General features: G+C 48.7%; 1 long non-coding RNA gene across 1 annotated transcript in view; it reads right to left on the bottom strand.

The window, feature by feature from the left end:
* The window catches only part of LOC131819329 (uncharacterized), a 29,496-nt gene extending 17,764 nt beyond the window's left edge, over nucleotides 1–11,732 (bottom strand). Inside the window, exons 1-3 of the long non-coding RNA XR_009349149.1 lie at nucleotides 11,138–11,732; nucleotides 10,790–10,968; nucleotides 8,100–9,115 (exon numbers count right to left, since the gene is read on the bottom strand). This is a non-coding gene — a long non-coding RNA (uncharacterized LOC131819329). The remainder of the gene's footprint in view (nucleotides 1–8,099; nucleotides 9,116–10,789; nucleotides 10,969–11,137) is intronic.
* Nucleotides 11,733–24,912: the final 13,180 nt, after the last annotated feature.

Raw genomic sequence — 24,912 nt, 5'->3', positions numbered from 1 at the left:
AGCATTACCTTGATCCCAAAATCAGACAAAGACCCCATCAAAAAGGAGATTTACAGATTAATATCCCTGATGAACATGGATGCAAAAATTCTTACCAAAATACTAGCCAATAGGATCCAATAGTACATTTCAAAAGGATTATTCACCACGACCAAGTGGGATTTATTCCAGGGCTGCCAGGTTGGTTCAACATCCGCAAATCAATCAATGTGATACAATACATTAATAAAAGAAAGAACAAGAACCATATGATACTCTCAATAGATGCAGAAAAAGCATTTGACAAAGTACAGCATCCTTTCTTGATCAAAACTCTTCACAGTGTAGGGATAGAGGGCACACACTTCAATATCATAAAAGCCATCTATGAAAAACCCACAGCGACTATCACTCTCAATGGGGAAAAATGGAGAGCTTTTCCCCTAAGGTCAGGAACACAGCAGGGCTGTCCACTATGATTGCTGCTATTCAATATATCACTAGAAGTCCTAGCCTTGGCAATCAGACAACAAAAATAAAGGGCATCTGAATCGGCAAAGAAGAAGTCAAACACTCACTCTTTGCAGATGATATGACACTTTATGTGGAAAACACAAAAGACTCCACTCCAAAACTGCTAGAACTCATCCAGGAATTCAGTTAAGTGTCAGGATATAAAATCAATGCACAGAAATCAGTTGCATTTCTACACAACAACAACAAAACAGAAGAAAGAGAAATTAAGGAGTCGATCCCATTTACAATTGCAACCAAAACTGTAAGTCACCTAGGAATAAATCTAACCAACGAGCAAAGAATATGTACTCAGAAAACTAGAGAATACTCATGAAAGAAATTGAGCAAGACACAAAGAAATGAAAAAACCTCCATGCTCATGGATTGGAAGAACAAATATTGTGAAAATGTCTACACTACTACCTAAAGCAATCTACACATGCAATGCAATCTCTATCAAAATATAATCAACTTTTTTCAAAGAAATGGAACAAATAATCCTAAAATTTGTATGGAACCAGAGAAGACCCCACATAGCCAGAGGAATGCTGAAAAAGAAAACCAATGCTGGTGGCATCAGAATTCTGGACTTCAAGCTCTATTACGAAGCTGTCATTATCAAGATGGTATGGTACTGGAACAAAAACAGACACATAGATCCATGGAACAGAACAAAGAGCCCAGAAATGGACCCTCAACTCTATGGTCAACTAATCTTCGACAAAGCAGGAAAGAATGCCCAATGGAAAAAAGACAGTCTCTTCAACAAATGGTGTTGGGAAAATTGGACAACCACATGCAGAAGAATGAAACTGGACCATACACACACAAAAATAGACTCCAAATGGATGAAAGACCTCAATGTGAGACAGGAATCCATCAAAATCCTTGAGAAGAACACAGGCAGCAACCTCTTCAACCTCAGCTGCCCCAACTTTTTCCTAGAAACATAGCCAAAGGCAAGGGAAGCAAGGGCAAAAATGAACTCTTGGGATTTCATTAAGATCAAAAGCTTTTGCACAGCATAGGAAGCAGTCAACAAAACCAAAAGACAACTGACGAAATGGAAGAAGGTATTTGCAAATGACATATCAGATAAAGGGCTAGCATCCAAAATCTATAAAGAACTTATCAAACTCAATTTCCAAAGAACAAATAATCTGATCAAGAAATGGGCAGAAGACATGAAGAGACATTTCTGCCAAGAAGACATCCAGATGGCCAACAGACACATGAAAAAGTGCTCAACATTATCTGCCATCATGGAAATCCAAATAAAAAAACCTCAATGAGATACCACCTCACACCAGTCAGAAGGGCTAAAATTAGTAAGTAAGGGAATGACAGACATTGGCGAGGTTGTGGAGAAAGGGGAACCCTCTTACACTGTTGGTGGGAATGCAAGCTGGTGCAGCTACTCAAGAAAACAGCATGGAGGTTCCTCAAGAAGTTGCAAATAGAGCTATCCTATGACCCAGCAATCACTACTGGGTATTTACCCCAAAAATACAAGTGTAGTGATCTGAAGGGGCACCTGCACCCCAATGTTTATATCAGTAATGTCCATAATAGCCAAACTATAGAAAGAGACTAGATGTCTATCAACAGATGAATGAATAAAGAAGACAGGTGTACACACACACACACACACACACACACACACACGAATATTACGCAACCATCAAAAATGAAATCTTGGGGTGCCCGGGTGGCTCAGTTGGTTAAGCGGCTGCCTTCGGCTCGGGTCATGATTCCAGGGTCCTGGGATCGAGCCCCGCATCGGGCTCTCAGCAGAGAGCCTGCTTCTCTCTCTGCCCCTCTCCCTGCCACTCTGCTTACTTGTGCTCTCTCTCTAGCTGTCAAATAAACAAATAAAATATTTAAAAAAAAAAAAAGAAATCTTGCCATTTGCAACCATGTGGTTGGAACTAGAGGGTATTATACAAAGCAGAAGAAGTCCATCAGAGAAAGACAATTATCATATTATCTCACTGATATGAGGAATTTGAGAAACAAGACAGGAGACTGTGGGGGAAGGGAGGGAAAAATGAAACAAGACGAAACCAGAGAGGGAGACAAACCATAAGAGACTCTTAATCTCAGGAAACAAACTGAGGGTTGCTGGGGGGTCAGCAGGGGAGGGATGGGGTGGCTGGGTGAGGGACGTTGGGTAGGGTATGTGCTATGGTGAGTGCTGTGAATTGTGTAAGACTGATGAATCACAGATCCGTACCCCTGAAACAATAATACATTATATGTTAATTAAAAAAAAAACCAATTAGAGTGATTGGCCTCACTAAATAGGAAGAAAAACAGACCACCTGGAATACATAGCAAACAATAGGAAGTAGAAGAATGGATCAGCCACCTGGAAGACAGCTTACTGGAAAGTAATCAAGCTAAGGTGATGGGGGAGGTGGGAAATACACAAAATGAGAAAAGACCCAGGGAACTCATTGACACAGTCAAGCATAACAGTCTCATGATAGGGATCTCAGAAAGAGAAAAGCAAGAAATTGGGGCAGAAGATTTTTCTGAAGAAATAATAGCTGAAAACTTATTCAATCTGGGGAAGGAAAGAGAGATCCAGATCCAGGATGCACAGAAAGCCCCCCAAAACCCAAAAGATCTGCACCAAGACACAAAGTAAATAAGATGGCCAAAAGTAGTAATAGAGAATTTTACAAGCAGTAAGAGAAAGGAAAGGAGTGACATACAGGGGAAACCCCATACAGCTATCAGTGGATTTTTCAGCAGAAACTTGGCGGGCCAGAAGAGAGCGGCATGATAAATTCGAAGAGCTAGAAGGAAAAAAATCTACACTCATGAATACTCTATCCAGCAAGGTATTCATTTAGAATAGAAGGAGAGATAGAGTTTCCACAAAAACCAAAAGTTAAAATCAAAACCAGCCATGTCCCTGTCACACATGAGGCCATGGACCTGTGGGTCCCAAATTCATAGTCCAGCCTCACTCAGCCTGAGTCAGCATACACAGCCTGCCACCTGCTCAACGCCAAGTCAACACACCTTCACCACAGATTGCCAAGGGCTCAAACGGACACTCTTTGCCCCAAATCCCAGCTCCTTTGCTCAAGTTTGTGCAAAAAAGTGGGCATAATTATAACAGCAACCCAAACCGTGATACTAATTGTGTGGAATATATAATGTTTAAAAGGAGCATGCTAGGCTGAGAACATCTCCAACGCGCACATCAAAGGACAACGCATACAGCAGGATTCTGGTTAGTAAAAGAAACAAACCTGGGAAAAATAAAATAAGATGAAGACAGAGAGGGTGACAAACCACGAGACTCCTAACTACAGGAAACAAACTGAGGGTTGCTGGAGGGGGGGTGGGTGAGGGGATGGGGTAACTAGGGGGATGGGCATGAATGGGGGCACTTGATGGAATGAACACTGGGTGTGATATGCAACCGATGAATCACTGAACTTTACCTCTGAAACTCTAATACACTGTATGTTAATTAATTAAATTTAAATGAAAAAAAGGAATTCCCCCCCCACCCACCAAACAAGAAAAGAAAAAAGACCTGTGTGTTTGGCACTGTATTCCTTATCTGTTTCTTCCTAACACATTACAGCAATCTTGGCAGCTCAAAGCCACACACACTTATTACATCGTTGAGGGCCAGCGGGTCAGAAATTTGATCAGGGCTCAGCTGGGTCCTCTCCTCGGGGTCTCACTGGGCTGCTGCTGGGGCGTCAGCCAGATGGCATTTTCATCACAAGGCTTAACTGGGAAGGATCCTCTTCCAACCTCATTTAGGTTGTTGGCAGAGTCGGTTTCCTTATGGATGCATGACCGAAGGCTCTGGCTTTTTGCTGGCCTGCTGGCTGGGGGCAGCTCTCAGGTTTTAGAGTCTGAAGTTCTACATCCACCCTGCAGCCACTTGCTCTATGGTCTTCCTCAATAAGACTATCCACCTCATCGAGCTGCCAAGGAGGGTCTCTGCTCACGAAGACCCCAGCCCTTCTTTTAAGGACTTTCACCTCATTAAGCTAGGCCCACCCAAGAAGATCTGGCTTTTGATGAACTCAGAATCAACTGGTTTGGGACCTTAATTACACCTGCAAAATCTCTTCATCGTGACCCTGTTCTACTGGCCACGGCAAGTCCTGCCCATCCTCAAAGGGAGGAGACTAGACAGGATGTGAGCATCAGGGGGCAGAGGTCACAGGTCCCGTCTTCCAATTCTGCCCCCAGGGGCACACTGTGAAGCAGAATGGCGGCCATGTGGCAGGGGCTTCTGGTGTGGTGGTCTGCCCAGTGTCTACATCCCCTTTCTTCTGTGTCAGTAAAGCGTGACTTTTTTCAAGGAGGCAAAATGCCCATCTTCCCAGGCTCCTTTGGGGCCACCACTGGTGATGTGATTGAGTTCTGGCCAATGACCTGTAACAATGTGAGGAAAAGTTATCCATTTCCTGATTTTATTTTATTTTATTTTTTTAAGATTTTATTTTTATTTATTTGACAGAGATCACAAGTAGGCAGAGAGGCAGTCAGAGAGAGAGAGGAAGGGAAGCAGGCTCCCCGCTGAGCAGAGAGCCCGATGCCGGGCTTGATCCCAGGACCCTGAGACCATGACCTGAGCCGAAGGCAGAGGCTTAACCCACTGAGCCACCCAGGCGCCCCATTTCCTGATTTTAAAAAAGACCCAATTGGCATGTTTTTTTTTGTTTTGTTTCTGTTTCTTTCTTTTTTCTTTTTCTTTTCTTTTCTTTTCTTTCTTTTTTTTTTTTTTTTTGCTTTGCTTCTTTCCTTTCTTCCTGCCTGGAATGTAGACACAAAACATAGAGGTTGAGCAGCCATCTTATGACCATGAGGCTTCTAATTTTCTGAAGGAAGATAGAAAATGCCTCGATCTCCAAGGGCATTTTGGAACTTTTCTGGGACCACTCTAGGACTTCTTGTCATGCAAGAAAAATATCTCCCTGTATTTGGTAATATATGCAAATATACTTAAATTTCTATTACACGGAACCAAACACAATACCTAACATGCAACCATATCAAGCAAAAGTCAGGTCATGGAGGTCCTTGTTGGATGCATTATGGAGTGTGCGTTTCGTTCTTTATCCATTAAATGGCAAGACGTTGAATCAGTCACGTGCCTGGATAGATTTGTATTTTGGAAAAATCTGGCTCCGTGGCAAAGAATGAAGCTCGAGATGAGACCTGTGTGCAAGACTGGAAGCGGAGGCTCAGGGAAGGTGAACAGGTGAGTAAGTGGTCCAAGGTAACACAGTGAGAGAAGGCAAAAATGGGATCCAAAGTGCACGTTTTTTTGTCTTGACAATCCTGGCTCTGGCTGTTGTCTCGGATTTTGATCAAGGCTCCTTTTCTGCCTGCTCTTGCTGGAGGAGCCCCAAAGCTACCACCTTGCTGGATTGATCTCTGGGTGTTTCATTCTCTGAAAAATCTCATGATTTTCACAATCATAAAAGAAACTCATTCTGGGCCTGGAAATGCTTCCAGATCAATCTGGGTCAACCTAATTAAAGCTAATGAAAGAAAGAAGTGTGTGTGTGTGTGTGTGTGTGTGTGTGTGTGTGTCTGCATGTGTGTGTGGGAGAGAACTTCTCTTTCCATTATGATTTGCTTATGATTTCTTTTAAGTCCCTATTAACTAATACCACTTGATACGAAATTACTTAAGCTTGGAAATAAAAATGATTCTGCATCCTAATCAGAACTCTAATCAGCCTTAACTGATGCTGAATGCCAAATGAGCCCGAAATGGGACACCTCCCTTGACATGGTGTTGAATTTCATCCAGGGGTCTCCAAGGGAATCATGCAGAATTTGACACCGTAAGGCGGGGTAGTGTCAAAGTATATTGGACTTCAGACCCCAGTCCCCACTGATTTACAGGGTGACCCTGGTTAGACACTTCCCCTCTCTGGTCTTCAGTTTTCCCATCTTCCAAGTGCCGCTCCCAAGCGAGAACAGAGTTTTCTAGTCTGTGTTCCCCAGAGCCCTGGGGTTTCAGGGATTGCTCCTGAGAAGGGGGCGGCCTCTTTGGATCAGCTGAGTCTGGAACTCAAGGTCGCTAGAGGACAAGGAAGGAGCTTCAGAAGTAGACACCTACAACCTTGTCCCCGAGAGAGCTCATTTGCTATCACAGCTCCAGTGTTTTGCTCCAGAGGAAGAGGTGGGGAAGGAGAACAAAGCTCTGTAAGTCACAGAAAAAAGCATCTGCTCTAATTAGACCCTTCATGGGCGAGCAGGTGGCCTCTCTCCAGTCCTCCTAGGGGGTTGGAAGCTAGCCATCTGCTCACTTCCCATGAGCAACGTCTCCTTTGCTCTCCTGGAACTGTGGGCAAAGCTGACCTGGTGAGTCGGGGGGGGGGGGGGAGCTGGGGCAGCTCCTGAAGAGGAACGAGGAAATAATGGAGAGATACAGTGAGAGGGCTTGGAAGACGTGCCCTAGACCTTGGAAACATTAAGCCCGGAGGAGAGAAGCCTGGGAAATGGGGGTGGGGTAGATATATGGGACGGTCCCCTGCAGGACACCAGCTCTGGAAGGTTCTGAGGGTATCATTCACTTCCTTCCTGAGTTTGATCTGGTCATGTCAAGCCAACCCAACCAACCTAACCCAACCCGCACTAACCCAACCAGCCCAACCCAATCTGTCCATGCATCCACCTACTTATCCATCCATCCATCCATCCATCCAACCTTCCTTCCAACCACCCATCTCTCATTTCTCCACTCATGTATTCACTTATCCACTGGTCCATCCATCCGTGCATTTGCTCATTTGGTTCCCCTCCCTGCCTTATGCATTTATTATTTCAACCATTGCAAAAATACCTGCTGAGCACCTACTAGTACACCTGGGAAGGCAGAGGAGAATGAGCTCTTTGGGCAGCACATAATTCAGTGTTATAAACACACAGGCAAGCAAGTCTGCGAAGTGACTGTAATATACGGAGGGGCAAAGTGCCATTAAGTTTGGAAGAGGGAGGAACGGTTCAGGGAAGTGAATCAGGGAGGGCTTCAAGGAGGCCACAACCTCTAACCTGGTTCCTGAAGGAGGGGCTTCAGTTTACTGGCCGCACAACCAAGAAGAGGGTAACGTTGGGGGGGCGTGGCCAGTTTGAGGAGAGGAGGTCATGCTCACTCTTTGCAGAGAGTATCAACGCTAGCTCCCTTCTTCCCTCCTTCCAAACTTCAACAAAAGTCTCGGTTATTCAACTCAAATTTCTAGGCTGTTGCAATTCAGGTTTAATTCAACAGCTGATGGTTCTTGTTCAAAACACTGGAGGGGGGAAAAAACCTATTCAATGAAAAATCATAGAATCCCATAGCAGGAAGTCACCTAAGCAAACCTCTCTCTCTGTGTGGCATCCCCAGCAAGTGAGAAGCCAACGTAACGGCCACCAGACATTCATCGCACTGAGAGGCCAGATCTGTGTGCACGTGTGTCTGTGTGTGCGTGCACGCGTGTTTCTGAACTGTTTCTGCTTCCATCAGACTGTTTTGTAGGGTCTGGTACTATCCCGTCAAAGGTGCCCCCTTTTATACTAGCATGTCACATTGTCATCAAACGTGACTCTTCAGCACACTCAACACTCACCTGTCCGCCCACTTGTCAATGTTCATTAAGTCTCTTCTGTTTTCCAGGCTTGGCACTGGATGCTGACGGCTATACGTCACTGGACAAGAAGCAGAGTTTGCCCTTAGAGAGCCCATGGTCTAGTGCAAGGATCAGCAACCTTTTTCTGCAACGGGCCACACATTACATACTTTAGGTCTCGCAGGCCACATGGTCTTGGTCACCACCATTTACCTCTGCTGCGGTCCAAGCTCTGCTGACTTCCCAGCCCTTGTACTTCCTCTTCCTGCACGGAGAGGCCAGTGGTTTCTGCCTTGGGATTTTGCGGCCAGAGCACAAATGCAGTGGAAGTTGAACCCGGACAGACCCACATGGCTCTGCTTTCTGCAGTGTTAAGTGAAGTTTCTGATTCAGCTCTTCAAGGCCTGATGGCCCCTCGTGAGAACGGGGCATGCAGGACAAGCGTTTCCAGAAGGGGCTTCTCAGAGCAACACTCCTTTGAGAAGCAGCTCCGGCCCTGGCTCGGATGTCCTTGTGCAGCAAGGTCGGCCTCTTCCAACACAAGCTCCGGTGGTAGAGCTGCTTTCCTTCAAGAGAACAGCAGCTCCTGCTATTAACCTGGCCCTGGGGCCCTGGAGCCCTTTTGGCCACATAGCCAGTCCTTACTCTGAGATGGGGCAGCGTCGCAGGCTTAGGGTCTGTCCTGAGATATTGGCTTCCTGATGCCTCTTGAGAGAAAGAGGTTTGGGGGCCAGGCTCTTCAGGTACAAAGTCCAGTCCCACTCCTTGTCGCTGGGTGACTCAGTCTCTGCATCTGCCCAATGGGGGGCACCCTTCCTGGGTTAGGATCAAAGGAATCCAAGGCAAGCTGTGCTCCCAGCAGTGTCCAGCCCATCGTAAATGCTCAGTACGCCCCATCCGTTGTTACGGACCACAGACGCCGGACCTCACCTCGATTCACATCTCAGCTCGGCTTCTCCTTCTTCTTGCCTGTGTGACCCTGGGAGAATGACTTGACCGCTCTGAGCTACAACACCCTATCAGACAAGCGAACAGAATGACGATACGTGGTTTTGGGTTTTTGCATCTCCTTGGGACAAACGGGGGCATTTACATGAAGCCCGCGCCGCTGCTTTTTCTGTGTGGGTTTGGGTTTTTTTGTTTGTTTGTTTTTTAACATCAGCTGAAGCAAGGCCACCCTTACATCTGTGTGAGGATGGCGCTTGGCAAACCGCTCCTCTCCGGGAGGGTCTCCGCTTTTGTCTACAGGCACTGATTGTGCCAAGGCCTTTAATATTTTATTGCATTTTTGCAATTACTGTACAAAACCAAGCAGAAAGAAGTGCTGATCCTACTGGTGAAGGGGCCCAAGTCTCATAAACTAAATGCAACGGAGCCAAAAAAAGAAAAAAAATAGAGAGAGAGAGAGAGAGAAATCACAGAAACCCCCAGCCCAGCAGATCTTCACCTTTAGCTGGAAGACCTTTGGGCTCAGCTGTCTGTCACTCAACTTGAAAAGACAAGGATAAAACGGAAGAACAAAGATGGAAATGCCAGAACTCTACGGTCGAAGGCAGCACCCGAAAAATGAGGTGGATTGAAGCGTGTGTGCAGAGCTGAGCTTTCCTTCCCTCCCCCGACAGGAACTGCCTGTTCATGTCTGTACACGTTTGCAGCTGGGCATTGCCTACGTAAGAGCGCTGAAGACTGCTCTGCAGGTCAAGGCCCCCCCAGCAGTGCACGGTATGGAGGGGTGTGCCCCCGAGCCTATGAGGTGGGATCCCCATCCCCATCCTGCTTTTCTGAAAAGATCCAGGGTGAGCGGAGTACAGCTTGGAAGCATCAGCACATCAGCCATCACTTCGGTAATTCAGACACTAATGCTGATTTCCCCGACGAATGTTCCCTCACCTTCTGCTTGGACTCCCGCAGTCTCGGGGAGCTCCTTACCTGCTCTGCGGAGTGTACTCACTTGGTGCTGGCATAGGGCTCTGGGACATTTACCAGCTCGTGAGTTTTAGGCTCCTTAGGGAGCCACGGAATTAGTGAGACCTCCTTCCACACAGGAGGACACCTAGACAGGCTACCCTTCCCTGAAAGGCACCTTCACTCACTCACAAAACCTTCCTGAGCGCCTGCCCCTGGGCTCAGTTTTGGAGAAGCTCCAGGGCCCTCCTCTGGAGGAGACAGACAGGCAAACTGGAACGGTAGCAACGGGGCAGTTTCAATCTGGAAAGGGAGGGCAGCCCCGTGGAAAATCCCAAAGAGGCTCTGAGGCCAGCTGGGGGTGGCGGTGGTTACAGAAGGCTTCCTGGAGGAAGGGGCATCTGAGCTGAGTTTCAAGCCACGGAGGGGGAGGCCAGGGGAGGGAAGAGGAAGGCATTTCAGATGGCCCAGAGAGTATGTGCAAACAGACGAGTGGCTCACAGACTAGTGACGATGGACACAAATGCAGGTTCAGAGTGTGTGTGTGTGTGTATATGCATGCGTGCATGCGTGTGTGTCTGCATGTGTGTGCGTGCGTGATTCTGGAGGGTGCAGAGTGCCTGAGGAACAAGCCACTGAGGTCGAAAGGTCCAGGAGAGGCCTCAGCCTGGCTCCCGGCTCCCCGGAAACTTTAGTCGCCTTGCTTATAAGGCGGGGGCCACAGCAAAAGCAGCAAACTTTACAGGCAGTTGCACTGTTCTAATCATTTTACAAGAGTTACTCACCGAGGGATGCCTGGGTGGCTGAGTGGGTTAAGCGTCTGCCTTTGGCTCAGGCCATGATCTCCGGGTCCTGGGATCAAGTCCGACGTCAGGCTCCTTGCTTGGCAGGGAGCCTGCTTCCTCTCTCCCTCTGGCCTGGCTCATACGGTTTCTTTCTCTCTCTCGAATAAACAAATAAAATCCTAAAAAAGAAAAAAAAAAGAGTTACTGCATCTTCACAACAACTTCGTGAGTTCGGTACTATTATTATTCCCCTTTTACAGATGAGAAGACAGAGGCTCAGAGACCCAAGCCTTCCCTCTGGTGAGCGGCAGGGCTGGAGACCACTAGAACCTGTCTGCTAGGGTTGACCTGAAGATCAGAGGAGCTAACACGAGCAGGGTCCTCGACGATGTGTGTCCTGGTACAGAAGTTACGAAGTGACGATGGTCATCATCGCGAGCGCGCTGAGAAACATACAGAATGACGTCATCAAGGACAGAGCAGTCCCCAGAGTGAAGCAAATTCTCTCCATCCAGGGGAACCCAGAGAAGGCCCACTTCAAGCTGACTCCTTAACTCCAGACAATAGAAAATGACAGGTCGGGGCTTTGATGAAAAGATTGGGGGGCCGCCTGGGTGGCTCAGTGGGTTAAGCCTCTGCCTTCAGCTCAGGTCATGATCTCAGGGTCCTCGGATTGAGCCCCGCATCAGGCTCTCTGCTTGGCAGGGAGCCTGCTTCCTCCTCTCTCTCTGCCTACTTGAGATCTCTGTCTAATAAACAAATAAAATATTAAAAAAAAAAAAAAAAGATTGGAAGAGCCACTGATTAGGAGCCAGACTTGTTTCTTTCCTCCCCAGCGGACTGAGCGGCTTCTGAGGGCTCTTCCCGTGGAAGTGGGGAGCTAACCGAGAGGTTAGGCATGTTCCCTCCGTCGCTCACCCTCGTGACGGTGGGAAGGACACGTGACGCAGCACGGAGTTCCTCTGGCCCGGTCCCGCGGCTGGAACCCAGCAAAGCCCTGCCAGGCAGGAAGAGATCTCCTGCCAGGCACCAGGAACTGAGTTTGTCTATACCTTGATCTTGCCCTTCCCAGCCTCCGGAACTGGGAGGCATAAACGTCTCTATTTAAGCTACGTGCTCTGTGGCGTTTAGTTAGAGCAGCTCAGCTCGGGCTGAGACAGACTGCTTCAAATAAGAATCCTGCAACAGCTCGCCCTTTCGGGGAGCTCGTGGAGCAGGCTTTTCTCCTTTCCCTTCACCCCTAATGTGCTCTCCCCTATGAGAGAAAGAGGGGCTTTTCCACTAGCTAGAGACTGACGTCCGTGGGTCACACTAGCAGTGGGAGCAGAAACGGTCCCCGATGGTCGGGGGATGAGAAGCAGAGCAAGGTGCTGTCTCCCTCGGTCTCCTCCTCCCCTAGGCATGGGCGGGTGGGGATCCCGGATAATGCGGGGGCCTCATCCAATCGGCTGGATGCCTTGAGAGCGAAAGGAGATTTTTTGGAAAAGAGAAGATTCTGTCTTAAGACCTGAGTTTCCAGTCTCTAGGCCTGCCCTGCAGAATAAAGATGAGTCTCTTCCAACGGCCATCGGTTTCCTGCCTTTGGATCACTTTGCCCGATCACTTTGTTCAATGTTCTTGGCTTGAGAGACTGACAGGCCAGAGTCAAGGACCCACCCCTAGGAGTGACCCTGGATGGACAGCCTCAGAAAGGCTGCGTAGCCTTGTGGAGGGAGAAGTCCCCAAAGGAAATGGAATTCTCTGATAAGTGACGTGGGGAAGCTGGCTGAGGTAGGTTAACCCGTCCTCCAGACATTTTTTTTTTTTTTAAAAATTTTATTTATTTATTTGAGAGAGAGAGAGAGAGAGAGTGCCCACAAGCAGGGGGAGCAGCAGGCAGAGGGAGAAGCAGGTTCCCTGCTGAGCAAGGAGCCCGATGCGGGACCTGATCCCAGGACCCTGGGATCGTAACCTGAGCCTAAGGCAGATGTTTAACAGACTGAGCCAGCCAGGTGCCCCCCTCCTAAACCTTTCTGACCTCTCTGCTGCGGAATTAATTTTTTCCTTCTTCTGGTCTTTACCTTGTACATATAAAAGGTTAATACTGTGCACACGATTTCACTGACCATATGGAATTACGTTTCTTTATGTACTTTGCTCTCACACGTGACTCTATCTTTGAGAGCCGGGTTCTGAATGCCGTACCTAGCATGCAGTAGGTACTCAGAATTGCTTGCGGCATCGAAAGAAAGAGTGGTAAAAAGAAACCTCAAAACCTGGCTGTGTTCAAGGTCCGCCTTTACATATGGGCTTCTCTGAAGAGCAAAGTCTGGTTTTGACTTTGAGAGAGCAGCTTTTAAATCTTTTTTTTTTTTTTTTTTTTTTTTTTAGGAGGTTTTGGGTCTTGAAACGTCTATAAGGAGTTGGTTTTAACAAAATCGATTTGCTGAATGGTTGTAACGATTATAACTAGATGTATCGTCCCCTGCAAAAGATAATGCCTGAGGACAGAAGAAATTAGGCCTTGTTCATATCAGAGACTTAAGGGAAATTTAAAGGGGATTTAAAGGAAAAAGGATCATTTTGGATACAATATGTAATAATGATGCAAAAAAAGTGATAGACTGTAAATGCAAAGAAGCCTGCGTTTATGTTGTGCTTGGAGGGAAAAGGAAAAGAGAGAAAAAAATGAAAACCCAAGATCAAGTCTGTAAGTGGTTAGAGCACTTGCCTTGAAAACATCCTCTCTAGGGGCGCCTGGGTGTCTCAGTGGGATGAAGCCTCTGCCTTCGGCTCAGGTCATGTTCCCAGAGTCCTGGGATGGAACCCTGCATGGGGCTCTCTGCTCAGCAGGGAGCCTGCTTCCTCCTCTCTCTCTGCCTGCCTCTCTGCCTCCTTGTGATCTCTGTCTGTCGAATAAATAAATAAAATCTTTAAAAAAAAAAAAATCCTCTCTCTCTCCCAACAGCCACTGACGTCTACTATGCAGTGGACATTAAGTCAAGCACTTACACACATGGTCGCCTTTAATCCTGACAAATCCCATTTTACAAGTGAGGACACTCAAAATTCAGCATAGTTAGGTGGTCGGCCCCAAGGTCACGGAGCTAGGAAGCAGCAGAGGCAGGATTCGAACTCGGGTCTTCATGATGTCAAAGGTGCCAGGTTAGGGATGGAGCACTTGCCCAAAGTGGGGACCAGCGTGCTGACTCCTCGAAGAGCCCCAGATGTTGGGTCTGCGCTCCTCCAATCCAGGGCCAGCACTGGCCTCGCCATCCTGGGAGGGGTGAGCTTTCCTGTTTAGGTCGAGGGAACCACTGGAAAATTCTTGGTGGGATTTGCAACTGAAATGGCTGAACTCCTGCCGGAGAAAATCCCCTCCTGGTAGGGGGAGGATTTCTCTCTGCCTGCCTGGCGTTGATGACGGTGAGTGAGCATGTGTATGCACACAAGCGTGTGTGTTTGCATGTGTGTGTAAGCCCACGTGGGCCTGCACAAGAGGGCACGCGTGTCTCTCTGGGAATATATGTGTCTCCATTTGTATACTTCCGTGTGTTTCTTGGTGGTGTACATTTCAGGATCATTTACGCCCGTGTGTGTGTGTGCGCGCGCGCATGTGTGTGTGCACGTGCAGAAAAACTTACAACGAGGAAAGGTGTACGCAGACACCTCTGACTTGCTGCCAACCTGTTTAACCGGTGCCGGAGAGCGTCCGTTCACCTCTTCCTAGAATTGCTATCCTCTGCTCTGCAATTTCATTTTCCATTTGACCAAATGGGTTTTGTTTATCTTCCATAAATCTCGCTTTGGCAACTCCAGCCCCGCGGACTCCCGTCTCTCTCGTGGTTCTCAACCCTGGAGTGTCTTTCACGAGGGTTACTGTTCTGCCCTAACCTTCCTGGGCTGCTCGCTGCCTTCTGGGCTGTGGTTCCGTTTTGTTGGCCTGGACATGGAGGAGCCTGGCTTCCCCAGCTGCTGTCCGGACCTGTCCGATTCCCTCTCTGGACGTACAGAGGTGTGGCCTTGGCCTTTGGCGCTTCCGGCATCATAGAAGGCAGCATGATACGAGGCACAAAGACGGGTTTTTGCATTAAACGAAGCTATTTCCAGTTCCGGCTCTGGAATTTACCACGAGTGACTTCGGGCAAGTTCTTTTTGTTTCCTTCCTGCAGTGAAACTTCTTATAAGGAAGGGGATTATAAATTCTTAGTCGCGGGGCTCCGAGTAATATATTGGAAACACCATTAATAGGAAGGGTACTGGACAGATACGGCTAGGCGACAAACCATCTCAAACCTTAGTGGCTCCCCAAACCACAAACATTTGCTTTTGCTCCGGATTCTGCGTGCTGGAAAGCTGCTGCTAGTTGGGGTGAGGGGGCTGTCTGCCGGGCAGTCATCTTCCTCCCAGTGGGGCTCCCTCCCATGTCTGTGATCCGCTGAGCATGTGCTTGCTGGCTTTTTCTGGGGGCCGGCCTGCTGGTGGCTGACATGGTCTCTGGTTTCCCTTCGGCAAAGTCTCAGCCTCCAGAGGGCTCGCTTGCGTGTGAGGCAAGGGCCCAAGCCAGGCAGTGGAAACCTGCAAATCCTCTGGACTTCCGCTCAGATCCCCTGGCCACTACTGGCAGATCAGGCATATGGCCAGGGAACTAAGGGGAAAGAGACTCTACCCCTTGATGGGAGAAGCCGCAAAATCACACTGGAAAGCTCTGGAAGGAGGGAGGCCATTGGGCAATCAGTGCAATCCATCCACAGCCACGGGCACTCAGTGTGGAACCGCCTGGAAGCAAGGAGGCACTTCATAAACATGAATTAATGGTACTTAGGGTAACCTGTGTAAATTTGAACATGCATGTGGTCTACTCTCAGCACAGATTTGTATTCGGACGAACTGAATTAAATGAATTTATGGAAGAAAATTTCATCAAGAAAAATAAAACTGGGGCGCCTGGGTGGCTCAGTGAACGGTTAAACCTCTGCCTTCGGCTCAGGTCATGATCTCAGGGTCCTGGGATCGAGCCCCGCATCAGGCTCTCTGCTTGGCCTGCTTCCTCCCCTCTCTCTCTACCTACTTGTGATCTCTCTCTGTGAAATAAGTAAATAAAATCTTAAAAAAAAAAAAGACAGAAATAAAACTATTTCCTTGGTCTTTAAAAAGCTTCGGAGTGCCTGGGTGGGGCTCAGCTGGTTAAGCGGCGGACCCCTAATTCTTTCTTTCTTTTTTTTTTTTTTTAAAGATTAAAAAAAAATTTATTTGACAGAGAGAGGGATCGCAAGTAGGCAGAGAGGCAGGCATCGAGAGAGGAGGAAGCAGGCTCCCTGCTGAGCAGAAAGCCCAATGCGGGACCCGATCCCATGACCCTGAGATCATGACCTGAGCTGAAGGCAGAGGTTTAACCCACTGAGCCACCCAGGTGCCCCATGCATTGGACTCCTGATTTCAGCTCAGGTCATGATCTCAGGGTCCTGGGGTCGAGCCCCAAGTTGGGCTCTGAGCTCCGTGGGGAACCTGCTTGAGATTCTCTCTCTCCCTTTCCCCTTCCCCTGCTCTCTCTAAAATAAACAAACAAATCTTTAAAAAGCTACATATATGAGAATGAAACTGGACCATTCCCTTATACCACACACAAAATTAAAGTCAAAATGGATGAAAGACCTCAACGGGAGGCAGGAATCCATCAAAATCCTGGAGGAGAAAACAGGCAGTAACCTCTTCAACCTCGGCCACAGCAACTTCTTTCAAGAACTGTTTCCAAAGGCAAGAGAAACAAAAGCAAAATAGCCTTTTGGGACTTCATCAAGACAAAAAGCTTCTGCACAGCAAAGGAAACAGCCAAAAAACTAAGAGGCAGCTCATGGAATGGGAGAAGATATTCGCAAATGACATTACAGATACAGGGCTGGTATCCAAGATCTGTAAAAAACTCCTCAAACTCAACACTCGAAAAACAAATAACCCAGTCAAAAAATGGGCAGGAGCGGTGCCTGGGTGGCTCAGTGGGTTAAGCCTCTGCTGTCAGCTCAGGTCAGTCTCAGAGTCCTGGGATCGAGCCCTGCATCGTGCTCTCTGCTTGGCGGGGAGCCTGCTTCCCCCCGTCTCTGCCTGCCTCTCTGCCTACTTGTGATCTCAGTCTGTCCAATAAATAAATCTTTAAAAAAAAAATGGGCAGGAGACATGAACAGACACTTCTCCATACAAGACATACAAATGGCTAACAGACACATGAAAAAAATACTCAACATGACTGGCCATCAGGGAAATTCAAATCAAAACCACAACGAGAGATCACCTTACACCTGTTCGAATGGCAAAAATGAACAAAACAGGAAACAACAGATGCTGGTGAGGATGTGGAGAAACGGGAACCGTCTTACACTGTTGGTGGGAATGCCAGTTGGTGCAGTCACTCTAGAAACCAGTATGGCGGTTCCTCAAGATGTTAAAAATAGAGTTTCTCTACGACCTAGCAATTGTACTACTGGGTATCGATCCCAAAGACACAGATGTCATGAAAAGAAGGGGCACAGGTACCCCAATGCTCATAGCAGCCAAGTCCACCACAGCCAAACTGTGGAAGGAGCCATGATGCCCTTCAACAGAGAAGGATAAAGATGTGGTCCATATACACAGTGGAATATTATCAGCCATCAGAAAGGATGATTACCCAACTTTTGCATCAACGTGGATAGAACTGGAGGGGATTAAGCTACATGAAGTCAGTCAAGCAGAGAAAGACAATTATCGTGTGGTTTCCCTCATCTGTGGAACAGAAGGAACAGCGCGGAGGACCACAGGGGAAGGGAGGGAAATCTGAAGGGGGAGAAATCCGAGAGGGAGAGGAACCCTGAGAGACTGCGGACCCCGGGAAGCAAACTGAGGGTTTCAGAGGGGAGGGGGTAGCCGGGTGGTGGGCATGAAGGAGGCACGTGTTGTGATGAGCCCTGGGTGTCCTACATAACCAAGGAATCACTGAACGTTGCATCCAAAACTAATGATGTATTATCCAGTGGCGAACTGAACACAATAAAAAAAAAAAGCAATCTTCATGAGAACGTTTCTCCAGTCTCTGTCTAAAACTCTGTACAAGCATCTGGGAACCACCACCTCCTCTCTCCTCCCCTGCTCTTAATTCCCCAAACCCTGACACACAGCCCCAGACAGCGTGGTCCTCCCCAGGCTTGTCTCTGTCTTTGTTTTTTCCCCTGTAGATCAGCTCTGCCTTTCTGACTTTTTAAGCTTTCCTTCCGTTCTGTCCTTTGGACACATAAAGAAAGCGGCATCCGGGAGCCGACCCCGGAGGGAAGAACTCACTCTCCGTACAAGGTCCACAGGGAGGGAGCAGGGAAGAGAAAAGCAGGTTGCAAATACTTTGAATAATTTCATTCTATGTTTTATTTCTGCCACCCAAGGATTGTTCTATTGCAAATATGCTCGTACTCCCCGCTCCGAGCTCTTTGTCCAGCTCCTTCTCTCCTTTTGGCTTGTCTTCGCCTACAGAAGAGTCTCTTGGCAGGTCAGTTTCCTGGGAGCTAAGGTCAGGTGCATCGGGCATGGGGGGCGGGGGCGGGGAAGCACCCCTTTCCCAGAATGCTCCAAGAGGAGGGTGGGAGAGGTGACACCTCAAGGTTGTAGGCCGCTCAAGGGGGTCCATTTCCTCCTTCCAGGAGGGGTCTTTCTTCCCCATCTAGTGGGAACCCCAGAGCTGTTGAACCGCTGAGACATTAAGGCATTGCATGGAGCGTGATTACCCTTGAATCGCTCCCCAGCACTGCCCCTCCTCACCCCCTCCCTGACCTGCACGGGGTTCTCTGACCTCTCCTGTCTGCTTCCGACGTCCGTGGCCTTTGGATTTCTGTTTCCCGCTGTCCCGCTGCACCCCCGCATTTGGCTGGCTTCTTGCCTTCCTGCTTGGTAGGCACTGAGATGTGCCCTGGTAATTCACTGTTTTGGAATGATTAGTATAAAAACCATACTTGGTGCCCACTCGCTCCAAGGCCCAAGCTACACACTTTGCATTACTGGTCTTTATCTTCTAGGTCTGTGAAGGAGGCGCCTTCACCGCTCCCCTGGCAGAGGCAGGTGAGTCAACTGCCCAAAGGTCACGGAGCCAGCCCAGCTGAGATTCAAACCCCAGTCTGCCCGACTTTAAAGTCCACACTGGAGGACCTATGAGAAACCGTGTCCCCTACCGAAGGTGACCAATTCATTCCAGTTTTATGTGGGGCTTCCTGGTTCTTCAGCAGAAAGTCCTGAATTCTAGGAAATCCCTCTGTCTTGGGCAAAGCGGGATTTTTTTTTTAAAATTCTACCCCAGCCTGAGCCTTCTTGCCTTGGGAAGGCCTGGCCCCGCACTGAAGACCCTGCCTGCTTCCCCAGTCCCGATCAGAAGAGGAGGTTCCCATGTCCAGCTGCGTCTCCTGCTTCCCCTCTAATTCTGGGTGCCTGTCTCACTTTGCTGCTGGCTTCCTGCCTAGGCAGGCTTCTGGGCGGTCAACATCAGGCCTGTTCCACTGTGGAAATGCGCACGGCAATGCAGGCGGCCCCCCCTGGGATTCCCTGTCCCACCTCCTTGGGCTCCTTAGTGATGAAACAAAGTTGGAATCCCATCTGGTTTACAGATTCTTTAGAAACTTGCTGTATTCTCCATGTCCTCCTAGTAGCACTGGGGTGTGTATGTGTGTGTGTGTGTGTGTATGTGTATGTGTGACGTCTGTGACATCTTTTGTAAATCCCTCCCAGCATCCTCCAACCCAACCATCCTGATAAACCATGGCTATTAACAGGAAGGAGTGGGAAAAAAAATATCCAAAGGAGCCCCTTTCCCCCAATCATACCTGTTTGCTCTTAAGGATCTCACCTTCTTTTTATGCATTCCTAGATTTTTTTTCTTTTTTAAAGACTGTATTTACTTACTTGACAGACAGAGATCACAAGTAGGCAGAGAGGCAGGCAGAGAAAGAGGAGGAAGCAAGCTCCCCACTGAGCAGAGAGCCCGATGCGGGGCTTGATCCCAAGATCCTGGGATCATGACCTGAGCCAAAGGCAGAGGCTTTAACCCACTGAACCACTCAGGCACTCCTACATTCCTAGATTCTTAAAATAAAACGCTTCTGACAATCATCACTCACAAACGTCCAGGTGAATCGAGGACTACAAAGCTTGAGGCCCCCGGCTCTCTCCCACAGACCGCGGGCAGACTGGCCTGGTGAACACGGAGCATGCCAAGAAAGAGAAAAAGGGATGTCGGCTGTCCCCGAACGCTGACTTAGCGAGTGCAGAAGCACAAGAAGATAGACCGCTCAGAAACGCAAATCCAGACGGCATTGCTGCAAAGAGCCCACGGAATGTGCCCTGTTCCAAATCAGAGGCCTCCCTCTGTCCAGCGTCTGCAAGCTCGGCCTCCTTGGGATTTCGAAGGTACCCAGCGGAGCGTGGGGGGAAGAAGCCCTCCCCTGTGTGTCAGCCACGGCCATGACTTTTCCGTACTCGACGTCTGTAACAAAGACATCGGAGGGAACAAGTGGAGGGACCAAAACCAAACGACGCAGGCACTCCGATGGCTTGGAGGCGGACAGTGAACCAGAGCCTCCATGCCTCTCGCTGCTGGAGGCTGGTGGGCACCTGCGATATGTAGCAGAGTCAAATCAATATTCCCCCGGAGAAACAAATCAGGAAGGAGCAGTTCCATACTTAGCCATGCATGCCAAGCTCTCCGAGGAGGTAAAAAAAGGAATGATTGCCTTAGTCCTGTGTGCACGCATGCCCCAAAGAACCCCGAACGGCTCCCCAGGGTTAACCCGGGAATAACGAAGACCTTTGGCTGTCGTGATGTGGTGAGAATTTCCATGAGATAAACTTAATGGGATCCGCAAAGTACTTTTTGGTCCTGATGAGGTCCGTGCTGGGAAAATAATGGGGGAAAAAAAACAACAAAAAATGCTTTCCAGGGGCGCCTGGGTGGCTCAGTGGGTTAAGCCGCTGCCTTCTGCTCAGGTCATGATCTCAGGGTCCTGGGATCGAGTCCCGCATCGGGCTCTCTGCTCAGCAGGGAGCCTGCTTCCTCCTCTCTCTCTCTCTGCCTGCCTCTCTGCCTACTTGTGATTTCTCTCTGTCAAATAAATAAATAAAATCTTAAAAAAAAATGCTTTCCAAAAATTAATGAGAAAAAAATACTAGGAAGAAAAAAAAAAATTCCCTGCCGAGGAGAGCATGTTTCTGGAGCTGGCCGTCGTGCTGGTGGCTTCTCCGTCAGCCCTGTTATGAGTATGGGTGGTTTCAAGAGGGATTGGGAATAGCAACCAATGGGAATGAAAAGAGCCGTCTGGTCGCCAGAGCCCAGGGAACAGGGGATTCTTGGCAAACATCCTCTCCCTTTGGCCGCAAGTCAGCTTACGTGTTTGGTGTGTGCCTCCTGTCCCACACTGAGAACCAGAGTCACGGTTTCCAGATGGGTGGGAAGTTGGACGTTGGCAGTCTTGCTTGTTCTCCAACATGGCTGCCCATCACAAGTCCTTTGGATGATTTAAAAAACGCATTCTCAGAAATCGCCGCCAATGCCCCGAGTCAAGATCTTTGGGGTTGAGGCCCAGCAATCAATACTTTAAAAAAAATTACTATGGGGGCGCCTGGGTGGCTCGGTGGGTTCAGGCCTCTGCTGTCGGCTTGGGTTGTGATCCCAGGGTCCTGGGATCGAGCCCTGCATCAGGTTCTCTGCTCAGTGGGGAGTCTGCTTCTCCCCCTCTCTCTGTCTGCCTCTCTCCCTACTTGTGATCTCTCTCTGTCAAGTAAATAAATAAAATCTTAAAAAAATTATTATGTCAAAAGAGTCACTCCCTGGGGAGTTGTGTGTGTATGTGTGGGTTGTGTGTACCGCATGGTATATTTCAGTTTAAGTAAACAATCCGGGTGATTCCACAGCATGAGCAGGTCTTTGGAAAAACAGAGCTGGTCTCTTTTACCAATAAGGAAACTAAGTCGTCAAGAGAAAGGGACTTGCTTAATAACCCCCTCACAAAGCCATAACTACAGGCTTGTACTTCAGCTCAAAGTGAAGGCCTTCTCCTGTAGGCCAGGCCACAGCTCATGTAGTAGTTCCAAAAATTTCTGGAAAATTATGCCACTCCCCACAGAAGCCCCAAAACAAACATCCATGCAGAAGCTGGCTTATCTGGCAGAATATAACGGTGTTATCAACTCTGAGAGCCGTTCTACCAGATCACTCCCCAGAAGCCCCCAAATACAGAGATATGACCTCCTCCTGCCTCTGAGTGCTCTCCATGGGCAACTGGACAAAACATACTTCTGCAGCAGCGGATGGATTAGCCTATAACATTTATCGAGCATTTACTGCCTAACACAGTTTTCCATCCCCTTGAGTACCCTTAGGATTAGGAATTGTGAACACTATTTCACAAAGAGGCTCATTGTATAAAACTTACAGAACAGAGGATCAGAGAGGTAGAGAACCTCACCCAAGATCACACAGCTCAAAGATTTCTCAGATCATTATGTTGTACATCTGACGTTAATATGATGTTATATATTAATGATATCTCTTGGAAACAAAAGAACCTGTTTTAAAAAGCCCCACCCAACACTACCAAGGATTCAAGCCCATGTCCTACAGCTTCCTTGCCCGTCCTATATGGTCCCCTTCCTAAATCTGTCATCACACTCAAAGGATTCTAGTGACTCTCACCTAGTTTAGAATTCAATCCATTCTCTGGGTTAAGAAAAAAAACCCAAAAACTCTGAGTCTCTTTTTCAGGTGAAAATAAGCTCCAAAGATGTTATTTAATACTTTATAAAACGTGCACATGTATTGAAGAAAGAAAGGAATTATGACCAAACGGTGACCTCTTCCTAGTGGATCTCAAAGAACTTTGAAATAAGAGAACTCTCGATGGTGAGCAGGGCCTGGTGAGCTCAGCACCCGCGTTAATGAAGTTTTTCATGCTCACGACATTTTTTGAGTATCAGGGGTCAAGTTCAGGCATGTGTAATCAGTTGATAAAAGACATGTGTGTGCAGCCACGTGGGAAATCTGTGCATATTATCAAATAATGATGTAGAGTATAATTAAGGTTGAGCTATTAAGCCCTAATTAATTAAGCTGTCAGATTTTAATCAAGGAATTGATTGTTTCTGTAGAGAGCAGGGATGGTTCTGCATCCTTGCTGAGGTCTGGAGCCCTGATTTGCAAAAATGAACCCATTAAAGGGCCACTCCAAGAAGCAGGGAGCGTCTCTGCTCCCCAGCGTGCAACCCTACGATTCTTCCAGAAAGTCAAAGAGGCGAGTGGGCTCTCTTGGTTTAAATCTGGTTTTCCTACTTACTGGCTGTGAGAACTTGAACACATTCTCTTCCCTGAGAACTCAGCCTTCTCATCGGTTCAGTGGGAACCACACCACCATCTTGCAGAAAAGGAAATGCTGGAATAGCCACACGCTACGGAGGCGTCCCCCGTCTGCTGGGCACGGGGCTACGTGTGGACCTTCATCCGTGCATTTGATCTTCACAGAATCCTCCGAGATGCTGTTGCCCCACAGAACGGCCCGCCCTGACAGAAGCATCCTGCACGGCTGCCCTGTCCAATATGGTAGCCGTTAGCCACGTGGGGCCCACGAGCACTTAAAATGCGTCTCCTGCAACCGAGCGATGGAACTTTAAATTTCTTTCGATTTTAGTGGATTGATGTTCAGGAGTATCCACACATGGCTGGTGGAGGCTGTGTTAACATGGTTCTGACGACGGGCGCTCCTGTCCTCATTTGCCAGATGGAGGCTAAGAGAAGCCATGGAACGTGCCTACAGTCCTATGGCCTATAAGTGGCAGAGCTGGGATTTGAACACCGGCGAGGTGGCTTCTTACCACTGCACAGTACCCAGTGGGAGCTCTTCAGGAGGTCAGGGCTTATGGAAGCAGGGGTCAAAACATGCCTTTGTGGCCCTGGGTTGATGCACTGGGCCTCCGCCTGCTGTCGCCAGTGCTCTGGCCCTTCAACAGGGCTGAGGGACCCAGCAGAAGCCAGGCCACCATCCTTGTCCGCCCTGGGTGGGCCCTCTGTGCAGCAGAGCGGATGGACGTGGGCGGCGGGTTGGCCGCCAGGGTGGAGATGAACTGCGTGGCTGAGCGTGCTTCTTGGCGGGGATACCCCATGCTTCGACTTTCAGTCCACTGGGGAAGGGGCCTGGTGTCGAGTGCATGTTGGGTGTGTGCCAGGTGCCACGTGGGTCTTGTCCACGGACGATCTCACGGAATGCTGTACGGCAGGTGCCCCAGAGATGAGACAACCAATGCTCTAAGAGGCTCCACGACTTGCCCAAGGTCACACCGCGTGGCAGGGTCAACGTATGGGTCTGAAGGCAGGCATCTGGCTCTGTAATAGTTCACGTCTTCACCTGCTTTATTCTTTTTTTTGCTGAACTTTTCATCTCGGCTGCCTGTCGCTATCAGCCTAGGTCTAGCTTAGGGTGGGGTCGGTCTTTGGGGTCCATCTCCGTAGGCAGGGGAGCAACAGAGGAAATGGGGTTTTGTTGAACTTGGCCGTGGGAGCTGTGAGCAGGGCAGGAGGAAGGAGGTGGGAGCTGAGAAGGAGCGTGAGATAGGGAAGAACACCAAAGGCAGTCATTATTACAGTAATAATGATAATTACGCTGATTCCCCAGCCCTCTCCCTGGAAACCTGTGACTCCCCCGTGGTCCCACGCAGTGGCCCCCTCTGGAGCTGTCTGCAGGGACGGGTAGCTGTCATCCTCCAAGGGATTATTATATAAGATCGGCTGTCATATCCGGAGCCCAGAAAAACGAAACCGCCAAGATATCTAAGAAAACGCGGCTGCGTGGAATCCTTCGTTGCTTTTCTGAAGAAATAGGAATGCCAAGATTTACACATTTCGGGATTCCTAATTGAATTGTTTAAGTGTGGAAAATGGGAGCTCTGGGAATCTTTGGAAACGCAGGCGGGTGGTTTGTCAATGTCAGATTGCCACCGCTGCCACCGCTGCCTCCTTCTTGGATGGCTCGGGGGCCGCGCTGGTGCCTGGTGGAGAGTCTTGTGCACTGAGGCGTGTCTGTTCTGGCCCGTCGCCTCCCGGGCTGCGCTGTCCCCCTGCGGGGACACTCTTAGGAAACAAGGAGAGCAAG

This window comes from Mustela lutreola, chromosome 17 (genome assembly GCF_030435805.1).
Source record: "Mustela lutreola isolate mMusLut2 chromosome 17, mMusLut2.pri, whole genome shotgun sequence".
Lineage (NCBI taxonomy): Eukaryota > Metazoa > Chordata > Mammalia > Carnivora > Mustelidae > Mustela > Mustela lutreola.
This window is presented reverse-complemented; position numbering and strand designations above follow the sequence as displayed.